Source organism: Mytilus edulis, chromosome 9 (genome assembly GCF_963676685.1).
Source record: "Mytilus edulis chromosome 9, xbMytEdul2.2, whole genome shotgun sequence".
NCBI classification, from domain to species: domain Eukaryota; kingdom Metazoa; phylum Mollusca; class Bivalvia; order Mytilida; family Mytilidae; genus Mytilus; species Mytilus edulis.
Window position 1 is genome coordinate 64,235,882 of NC_092352.1, and position 12,199 is coordinate 64,248,080.

Genomic DNA, 12,199 nt, shown 5'->3' on the forward strand with positions numbered 1-12,199 from the left:
TTGGTTTATATATTGACAAAAACTTTAATTGGAGTCAGCAAAAAGATAAAATGTCAATTACTATATCAAATAGAATCAACTTATTACAAAAGATAAGAAAATATTTACCTATGCTGTACGTATTATCTATTTTAATGCTTATATTCTGCCATTATTTGATTATTGTTGCAATATATGGGGAAGTTGTTGTGAGAGTGGAATAGATAAACTTAATAAATTATTAAAGAAATCTGCTAGGGTTATAGTAGAAGCTGACATAATGACATCATCCAGTTTATTGTTTAATAGTTTACACTGGTTAAATGTGGAAAAACGAATTCAATACCAAAAGGCAATACTTAAAATTGAGAAAGGAAATGGTGAATATGTCAAAGCGACAACCACCCGACCATAGAGCAAACAACAGCCAAAGGCAACCAATGGGTCTTCAATGTAGCGAGAATTCCCGCACCCGTAGGTGTCCTTCAGCTGGCCCCTAAAATATGCATAATAGTACAGTGATAATGGACGTCATACTAAACTCCGAATTATACACAAGAAACTAAAATTTAAAATCATACAAGACTAACAAAGGCCAGAGGCTCCTGACTTGGGACAGGCGCAAAATTGCGGCGGGGTTAAACATGTTTATGAGATCTCAACCCTCCCCCTATACCTCTAGCCAATGTAGAAAAGTAAAACAATAACAATACGCACATTAAAATTCAGTTCAAGAGAAGTCCGAGTCTGATGTCAAAAGATGTAACAAAAGAAAATAAATAAAATGACAATAATACATAAATAACAACAGACTACTAGCAGTTAACTGACATGCCAGCTCCAGACCTCAATTAAACTGATTGAAAGATTATGTCTTCATCATATGAATATCAGGTACAATCCCTCCCGTTAGGGGTTTAGTATCATACTATCATAAAATATATGAGAAGAACATAACCCGTGTCATGCCAACAACTGTTTTTTTAGAAATAAATGTGTTTAGTTCCGATGCAAAGACCCTATCAGTGAATCAATGTTAAAGCCAAAATATGCAATCTTTAATGACCTGACAACAGTATCGTAACTATATCCCCTTTTAATAAGTCTATTTAAAGGTTTTGTTAGTTTCTGAGGAGAATACTGACATTTTTGTGCTTTATAAAGAATATTTCCATAAAATTTTGGATGTGAAATACCTGAACGTATAAGATGTCTGCATGTTGAGTTATATTTACGAATTATTTCCTTATACCGGTGATAAAATTTAGTAAATGTTTTGACCAGTTTGTGATATCGAAAACCCTGGTGTAATAATTTGCACAATTGATGAAAAATTTGTAACATTTTGTTTTAAAAGATACAAGTGTATCACTCATTTTGATTATATGTTTCTTGTATTTAAATCAATTAATGGTATGGTTCCTAACTATTTAGAAGAAAATTTTCATTTTACTGATAATCAAAACTATAACTTACGTTCAGCTGATAAAAAACTATTAAATCTTCCAAAACCAAAAACAATTTTTTCAAAGAAAACATTTACATATTCAGGTTCTCAAATATGGAACAGTTTACCAAATGAAATCAAAATGAGTGATACACTTGTATCTTTTAAAACAAAATGTTACAAATTTTTCATCAATTGTGCAAATTAATATGCCTTTTCATTATTATTTCAATAATAATTGTATATTGTGTATAATATAACTTTATAATACTGTGTGTACTTATAACTATGTTATTATTATTTTGAGGACTCTCAGGAAGGTTAGTTTTAACTAATGGGATCATCCTCTTGAAATAAAGATTATTTATTTATTTATTTATTTTTATTTATTAGTTTTCACTGTTGCTCCTATAAGATGAGCGTTTGAAATCCATCAGAAATGTGTATGTTTAATAATTCTCTAGCTTGATTTCTGCATATCATTACCAGAGTTACAAATAGTATTGTTTGTAGCAAATCATATATTACATCTGAGTCTATTACCTTAACAATTAAAATACATTAATACAAGTTTGTCTAAATACTCGAGTTACGGTCATCTTTCAAAGTTACGACCATCTTGTGTCGGTTACGACCATCATCCAAAATACTATAGTTGAGGTTACGACCATCACACATTTAAAGTTACGACCATCATGCTTGAATTTTTGAATGACTATTTTACGAAAATTGGAATGTTTTAATGCATCAAATTTGGTTTTAATATCACCGGACTGCCGAATAGTATGTACGAGACAATCGGTTTGGTTCAAATGAACCTTTTAGTGCACGAAAATCGGAAAAGAAAAACTTATGCCTAGAGTTGTCTCCCATCTCCGGATGGTCGTAACTTTTAGTTACGACCATCCGCTTACCACCAGTGCTAGGGGGAAAACAAGCAATAAATTTCTTTTCGTTATAAGGCTTAACGAATACCGTTATGCGTAGTAATTTGCACGGGTGGATTCACCCGTGCATACCTAAGCGGGAATTAAATCATTCGACGGTTTGCATTCAATCAGTCTACACGTTTAATTCAATTGCTGTTAAGGTCTGTTTGACTTTTTTCTACTTCATGTCTGACGAGGAAGTCCAAAGTTCTCCTGAATGTGCACCTGCAAGAAGTCATTATAGGAGTGAAGATGACAATCCTACTAGCATCCCTACAGCTGATGCTTTCTCGTTGTTTTCCACAGGACATTGGTCGTCTAATTGTCCAGAAATAAGCGGTCTAACAACACCAGCAGTTCCAAATGAGGTATTATCTTTGATTGACTTTAATTTATGTTTAGACACATATGAGTATGACAATGAGTTAATACAACTTTATAATGTAAAAGGTCGATTGTATAATAGCCTACAATTTTGGAAAGAGAAACTTTTATTGCATGGCCGAGTTCAAAAAATTAGTTTTACCTATAGAATAGAATAGAAGAGAATATACTTGAATCTGGCTTTTTTTTTTTTTGGAAAATTACCGATGCACCTACTTCTGTATTTTTGGTATTTACGGGAGTCGCTAAGGAAGTTAGCACTCCCCCTTTTGTTGTTAATACTTTATCGGTGTTGATTCTTGACCCCAGACACGTACATCAATACGAAATGTTATTTAAATTTAAATACGAGGTTTGATTCAAGACATCATCGGGGTACCTTCATGATATAGATATGCATGTTGAATCACAAAAGTTTCTTGTGTTTTCATAGAAAAGTGACACTTATAAATCCTTGTTATACGACTGCAAGGAAATTTGCAGCGGATATTGGTAAAATCATTGCATTATTACCCGCATTAAGTAATATATGTAGAATTTTGACAAGACACACCATTTAGTAAATGATCGATGGGACTCTAGAGTTAAGTTAGATCTTGTGTCTATTAAAGAGTTAGAATTTTGGCATTCTTCACTAAAATCTCAAGGTCAACTTGGCGAGAATTAAAGGCAGTGATTTTGACTTGGAAAGCTTTCCTGATCATTTTAAAATAAATTTCAAACTACTCACCGATTACCAAAACGTAGATAAAATATTCGAAGTTGGCAGTATGAAACTGGATTTGCCCAATCTAGCTATGGAGATTTTTTATGTTTGTACAAAAAATTCGATGTGTTTGAAAATTGAGTGGACACGGCTGGTAATCTACACACGCAGAACATTTGGTTCTGCAATGAAAACCGTGAGAGGATTTTCCGGTTGTGCTTGAGTGGAGTAATTGTCACCGCTTCAAAAGGTATGTACATTTCTAAATCTCAATTTTCTTATTCAACTGATCAAAATTTTGAAAATCAGAGAATGCTATGCTGTGGTGAATACTTTAACGAAGACATACATATATCATTTACTGTTGTACGTAGAGTTGAACTCTTACAAAATCAGTTGCCCCACGAAAAATCGCCTAAAAAAGTGACATTTCAATTTTAAAATGGTTCTATTTACAGACCTACAAGTTCAAATTTAGTTTTTTTAGGGCAATGGGTATGAATGTTGTTTTTGGCGGCGTGTACGCTGTCCGGTGTTGATAGACGTCTTAATAATTCCAAAAACTACATTTTTTCATTAAGTCATGCGTGAGGGGATCGGTTCTGATTGAGGACATCGTGAATGCGTGAAGGGAAGTACAGAATTTTTTTTTAATCTTTGGCTTTGTGACTTTTGTTGACTCAATAAATGTGATCAATGCTGATTAAAAATCATCACAGATTTGTCCTTATACTTTAACAGATGTAAACTGATCACTGATTCAATGAAATCAAACTATTTAAAATTGTTTGCTCAAATTCAGAAAATGCCATTATTCAAAGGTAAAAGGAAAAGAGGACTAAAATTGACTCTCTACAAAAAGCCATGGAGATAAAAGTTATCCCCGCCCTCGAAGCGAACTTAACCCTGTGGGAGAAGTCCTGTCGTCAAATATACGTCACAGAGATCACCACATATATTAAAGAAAAGTATATCGCCGATCAAAACTTCAACACCTATATATATTAGACGTAATCTGTTCACCCAAAATCACGAAATTTTACAGAATTTATTATTCACGAACATCGATGTAAGCCAAGATAATCTCGAGGAAGACCATAAGGAAGAGCATGTATTAGACAACGAAGAAGACATAGAAGAAGTCAATGAAGAAGACTACGTAGTAGACCACGAGAAAGACCACATGGAAGACATTGAGGAAGAACATAAAGTTTTTCAAAGTGTTTTAGATAAACTCTCAGACGAAGGGAAAAGGGAAAGATTTTTGATTTTTTTTCATTAGTGGACGTTTTCCTTTAAAACAACATTGCATTCGACCTGTTTTTGGACATTGTTGAGTGGTTTGAAAAGGACGAATCAAGACGAATGAGATACTCCCCAACATCTCTGCAGTATTTTTGGTTATCGTTGACAGCATTTTTTATTTTTATTCTTCGTGAAACATATTTTTTATCAAACCCTAGGTTCCAACAATTTATTTCAATATCAATCTCAGTGATTTTTTAGCACACATTATGTGTTTTTTCATGAACAATGTAGCCTTATTTAGGTAAGTTTCAACGACTCATAGCTTGAATATAAAGATATGATTTGTACTTCCCCTCACGCATTCACAATGTCCTCAATCAGAACCGATCCCCTCACGCATGACTTAATGAAAAAATGTAGTTTTTAGAATAATTAAGACGTCTGACAATCTCGGACAGCGTACAAGCCGTCAAAAACAACATTCATACCCATTGCCCTAAAAAAAAACTAAATTTGAACTTGTAGGTCTGTAAATAGAACCATTTCAAAATTGAAATGTCACTTTTTTAGGCAATTTCTCGTGAGACAACTGTTTTTGTAAGAGTTCAACTCTACGTACAACAGTAAATGATATATGTATTTCTTCGCTGAAGTATTCACCACAGCATAGCATTCTCTGATTTTCAATATTTTGATCAGTTGAATAAGAAAATTGAGATTTAGAAATGTACATACCTTTTGAAGCGGTGACAATTACTCCACTCAAGCACAACCGGAAAATCCTCTCACGGTTTTCATTGCAGAACCAAATGTTCTGCGTGTGTAGATTACCAGCCGTGGTGGATACCAAGAACTTTGAATACTACCGCGGATCAGTATAGGAAAATATTTGATTTTGACGATTGGTCGTTGTCGGACAGAATTTTCCATTATTTTAATAAAATATTGGGACCTTTTAGCTTATATCGGTTTGCTAATAGTGACAATGCTTAACTCCCAAGGTATAATTCAAAGCTTTTTGATCCTTTAACAAAAGGTATATTTTTATAATTGATGCATTCACGTTTGACTGGTCAATCGATAATAATTTGCTCTTGTCACATGTATCTTTAATAGCTTACACTGTAAAACATATTCAATTATGTAAAGCTAACGGTACATTGGGTATCCCTTACCTGAAATCGACAGTTTTCTGGCCGATACTGGAGTCTGTTGACACCGGCAAGTTTGTTGGTTTAGTGCAAGACTTTGTTGAGTATAAAACCCCTTCTAAATTTTTTTTTGAACAGGGGATGTGCTGAGAATTCGGTTTTAAACGATTATAGGTTTATTTCAAATGTGCTTGTATTGAAACTTGATGCTAAAGTGAATGAATAAATTTCGAGAAAAAATTCTTTATGCGGACCTTGCCGCTTTTTGATTTTTGATATTGTAACTGTAGATTGTACAGTGTACATATGTTTAATATGCGGACCTGGCCGCTTTTATCACGGACCTGGCCGTGATGTTCTGTCCTTGAAGGATAGGATTTTGCATATCTTTCCATGTCTTGTATTGAAACTTGATGCTAAAATGAATGAATGAATTTTTAATAAAAATATCTTTGTGAGGACCTTGCTGCTTTTTTGTTTTTTTTATATTGTAACTGTAGATTGTACAGTATACATAATTATGTTTTATATGCGGACCTTGCCGCTTTTATCACGGACCTGGTCGTGATTTTCTGTCCTTGAAGGATAGGACATTGCATATCTTTCCATGTCTTGTATTGAAACTTGATGCTAAAATGAATGAATGAATTTTGAGTAAAACTTTCTTTATGCGTACCTTGCCACTTTTTTGTTTTTTCATATTGTAACTTTAGATTGTACAGTGTACATATGTTTTATATGCGGACCTGGCCGGGATTTTCTGTCCTTGAAGGATAGGATATTGCATATCTTTCCATGTTGTATTGAAACTTGATGCTAAAATGAATTAATTAATTTTGAGTAAAAATTTCTTTATGTGGACCTTGCCGATTTTTGTTTTTTGGTATTGTAACAGTAGATTGTACATTGTAAATGTGTTTAATATGCGGACCTGGCCGCTTGTATCACGGACCTGGTCGTGATTTTCTGTACTTGAAGGATAGGCGAAAACCATACAAAAGAAAGAATTTAACTTCCTATTTAACCTGTATCATGATAATTCTAACCTGTCCTATTGTAGGTTACTTTGTATGTTATAATTGGCTTATGCATGCTTGATTTTTTAGATACAAAGAACTCTTGCTTATAATAATGAGTGATATCAATTTTCATAAAACACACGTTGAAATCATAGTTCACAATGGCAAGACCGATATTTATAGACAAGGTAGTATAGTTATGATAGCAAATACGGATATACCAACTTATCCTGTTAATTTTTTTTTTTTTAAATATTATTGTGACTTAATTAGCAATCTTAAGATTAATTCTTCGGAGTACATTTTTGTTCTTTGCAGCCCCCAAAAGATACCTTAGTATTGAGTAAAATATATAAGCCTTCATCTTATACTATAGCCAGAGAAGCTTTAGGTGCAATAGGGTTAGACAAAAACAATTTAGTTTGTATAGTTTACGAAGAGGAGGCGCTTCTCAACCGCAAACAACGGTGTTTCAGATATGCTTTTCAAAGTTAATGGCCGTTGGCGAGCCGAAATTCTAAAGACGGATAGGTGAAATACAGTCTGTTTCTTATACCTTAGCATCTAATATACACTCTTTCGCCTTTTGTCTCGACTGGATGCTGCAAACCTACATCCCATAGTATATTTGTGTTTTGTGTTATTAAGCCTTGTATAGAAAAGAAATGCTTTATGTTCGGTTGAACCCGTGAAAAAGAACATAAATAAATTTCTTTTCGTTATAAGGCTTAACGAATACCGTTATGCGTAGTAATTTGCACGGGTGGATTCACCCGTGCATACCTAAGCGGGAATTAAATCATTCGACGGTTTGCATTCAATCAGTCTACACGTTTAATTCAATTGCTGTTAAGGTCTGTTTGACTTTTATTTTGTTTTTGTTTAAAAAAAAAACCACTTGTTGTTCTATAGGTACTGTCTTTCACATGTATATTAAGATTATTCTTATAGAATTGTACAATTCAATAGATGCACATGTATACTGTCCAAAGTTACAGTATTTAATCAATTTCTCTTTTCATTCATTTAAATGTAGTTGCGAATTGTTTCTAATTTTTGTAATTATATTTTGTAGATTGTTCAGGCTGTTGATCATACTTCTAGGCAAGAGAATGTGATAAGGACCGTTTTTTGGCGTAACACCTGCCATTCTAAATTTTTTTTTCACATGTTATTATGTTCCGAATGTTTTATTAAAAGACTGGATGCTGCAAACCTACATCCCATAGTATATTTGTGTTTTGTGTTATTAAGCCTTGTATAGAAAAGAAATGCTTTATGTTCGGTTGAACCCGTGAAAAAGAACATAATGAGGCAATTAGTTTTACAAACGTGTAACAATGGGTTAGCTTCGTCTTCAAAACACGACATTAACTAGCTGCCACATTTCCACAACAACACTGACCGATTGAATTGTTTTTGACGATTATACGAAATGAATGCACAAAATGATAAAATCGTGCACAGAAGACTAAGTTTATTATATATGTATGCATTGGAGCAACATGATTTTTTATCGGTCACTCGTTTCATATGACTTTAACATGATTCAAGAAGATGAGGTCAAGGTCATATAAACCAAACAAGAAATACATGCTCACATTATAACCATTCAATACACTATAAACATAGTTGTCATATTGCTTATAATTTTTAAGAAACAGAGTTAACCAAGAAAACTAAACATTGTCCAATGAACCTTGAAAATTTAGTCAAGGTCAAATGAACCATATCATGTACAGCTTATCTTCCGTACACCAAATAAAGTTGACCTATTGCATATAGTATTAGAAAAAAAAACTAAAATTCAAAACCTAACTTTGACCACTGAACCAAGAAAATGAGGTCAAGGTCAAATGACACCTGCTAAGCTAGACACTTACACCTTACAATCATTTCATACACTAAATATAGAAGACCTATTGCATATATACAGTCTAAATCACAGACCAAAACACAAAAACTTTACTATAACCACTAAACTATGAAAATGAGGTCAAAGTCAGATGACACCTGCCACTTGGACATGCACCCCGTACTGTCCTTCCTTACACTCAATATACTAAACCTATTGCTTAATAGTATATTAGATATGGACTTGACCACCAAAACTTAATCTTGTTCACTGATCCATGAAATGAGGTTGAGGTCAAATGAAAACTGTCTAACAAGCATGTTTTCTAAGGTACGTACATACCAAATATATTTATCCTTTTTATTAATACTCATAACAAAAAATATCTTTATTTTTTGAAGTAGTCCCCAAACCATGAAAATGAGGTCAAGGACATGGACAAGTGACTGAAGGAAACTTTGTAACATAAGGCTTCTATATACAAAGTATGGAGCATACATGTCTTCCACCTTCTAAAATATACAGCTTTTAAGAAATTAAATTAGCTAACGCATTTATTAATAGAAAAAGGGAAACACCTAAAAATCCCTAGGGAAAACCAGTTGTGTCAGTCCTGTAATACAATTGAGGACAAAAAACATTTTCTTTTATATTAGACCAGTTTAGGTAGCACTCCACAGTTAGAAAATAAAATTAAAAAAGAGCCACAAAATGTTTTATCATCTCCTATTCCTGGATTTCTAATTCATTAACCTAACTGTTTGTGTTGTACATGTGCATAGGTATATGTAATCAGTATTTTCCATAGATTTGATTTTCAAAATTAACGTTAAAAGGGTGACAAAATAATTCCTTTTATGTGTATCCATGGCAACATACTGCATTTATTTACCATAAAATCTTGCAAAAAGTGGGGAAACATGTCAAATATCCCCCCAAAATTTGGATCAAACTAGAATTTCAATGCCTCAGTTGAGTGATACCTTTTTAGAAACTGTTGCAATTAATCTTTCTAATGATTAAATAAAAAATGGGTGTCTTTCGCCTTATTTTTTCGTAAAATCCAATCACAAAGTTCGTGCGTTAAAAAAAGTTAGAAAAAACGGTAAGCGGAAGAAGGGATCCCGTAGACCGCCCTACGTCACGATTCATGAATTATGCATATTCTATTTATAGGCTATTTATAGGGAAAACGGTACTATTTATTCTGCCATAGGCGACAATACTAACAATTCCTAAATTTACCACTTTTTATAATAAAAACTTGGATAAAACAGTTATGTGTGGTGTTAGTCCTCTATTATTCTATTTTAAAAATTAAAGCCAATTAGTATCATGACCAATTTCCAACGGAGCTTGTTTATGTTATCCATGCCCACCGTCATTTTACACCAAAAATTTGAAATTTTGGAAGCCTTTTCGAATAATTCTCTAGAAAATATTTCAATAGGTTTTAAAATTTATATTGTAAATTTACACACTGCAGTTATTCATAGATAATTAAAAAAATATATTGTACCCTTACATCCAATCACAGCGCTCCTAATTTGACTTCCTTCACCTGCCTTGGGTACACAAAAGGCCAACCTAATGCTGGGAAAATGTAATACTACCGTTTTCCCTATAAACGATTCTGAAAATACTTATTCTAAAAATAGAATATTCTCAACATGTACAACTTTTTTAAAAAAACGATTCAAAATCATTTTTCATGAAACACGGTGAATTTGCTTTATTTATTTTTTTATCACATGAAAAAAAAGGAAAATGTACCGCATTACAGTAGCATATATCATTGTGCAAATATATATACAGATTCCTTCTTAAAATACACATGATGCATTTCATATCTATAGATATGATCAACAGTAGTATTTATAGTGTCTAAATTATGTTGTAAAGACCTGCAAATGTCACATTCACGTGGTCCCATGGCTTTGGATATACTATGGAGTTAATAATATTTTTATTATCCGTTTAAAAGAGTATTTTTATGTAGGCAAAATGAAAAAGATGTAGCTTACACATGTTAAACATGTTACACGTATTAAGGCTTTACAGGAGTGTGAGAGGGTGTTTAAACTGGTCTGCGTTTATAGAAACGAATCTGTAATCTGACCCCCTCACGCCTGGTAAACCATCTAATCTCAACCAAATGTTGAGACGGTGAAAAGTATTCTAGCACTTCCTGTTGAGCTTTTCTGGTTCAAATTATTCAAAATAAACATAGGATAGGTCGACTTTTCGTCAATTTACTAAAAATCAATGATTGTTTTGTAAAATAGGAGAATGTCATGCCATAGATAAATGATAATTGTAACTAATATGTCTCTTCTTGGTTCAAAATATCTGAAATTGAAGTCATAATCACTTTTCTCCTACGGATTATCATGTTTACTTTCTTTGAATCCGATAGAACTGCTATGATATTAATGATTTAGCAAGAAAATATGTCAATTATTTGTGGTTTTTTTTTAATGCTTTACGATAAATACTTCTGTAAATTGCACGACTATTTGATTGTCAAGCCTAGTCTTAGCACAGAAATGAAAAATTCTAAATGGTTGAGATATAAAGGTATTGGTTGAGTCTTTCTGTCACAATGTTGAGACTTTCTGGTTACTTTGTGTCATGAAATATATTACTGTTAAAACTTTGGCACTTAGGTTTCAAAGTTTAATTAACTAACCTTTTTAACGGTTAACTTGATTTATGTTTTCTGTCTGTGGTAAGTTAAAATCTGTATACAGATACAATTTTAAGAATTGCCGATAGAAAAATGCATGCCTTTCAAGTATAAATAAGATTAGTTTATAATATATAAATATTAATATGATTTGAAAGACATCGATTCCTAACAGACATTGTTCAATGCCGAAAATGCATACCTTTATAAAGAAATAAAATTGATAAAAACTAAACAATCGAACATGACCAATTTCTCTGGGTTTGTTTTTTTCGTGCACATTATTTCAGGATGAGTTCTCACTCTAAAAGGTGCAGGCCCTTTTGTTTTCCACGTAATTAATATTGCCAATAATTAAGAAGTTCCGGGTCGAGCCCGATACCGATACCAATAGTATATTCACCTGTTACCTATTACCTTATCTGTACGTTCCGCATCTGACAGGCGCACCACCAAACGGTGTAGTTAGGATTAATATGATATATACACGGGTCATTGTCACAGGGTTGACACTACTAAATTGTCAAATTGTTACCTATTGTAGTATTTTAATCAGTAAGACTATCTAAGATAACAATACGAATACTAAAAATCTGTGACTAAAAATAAGGCGTATAGGAACAGTTTTCAATTTGTTAGCGGGCATGACGTAAAACAGCGAATCAAAGAATTCAACTTTATTTATAACTAATAAAGGACTATGCTGTTGATTAAAAAATACTCCATTCCAGGACCTTTTGTTTTCTAAATAATTAATATTACCAATAATTGATAAGTTCCAGTTCGACGGATTCA

General features: G+C 32.8%; 1 long non-coding RNA gene across 1 annotated transcript; it reads left to right on the forward strand.

Moving 5' to 3' along the window:
- The first annotated feature begins 2,370 nt into the window (after positions 1–2,370).
- Positions 2,371–8,094, forward strand: LOC139488809 (uncharacterized). The gene is made up of 2 exons (XR_011656086.1): positions 2,371–2,723; positions 6,951–8,094. It is a non-coding gene; the product is annotated as an uncharacterized lncRNA (long non-coding RNA).
- Positions 8,095–12,199: the final 4,105 nt, after the last annotated feature.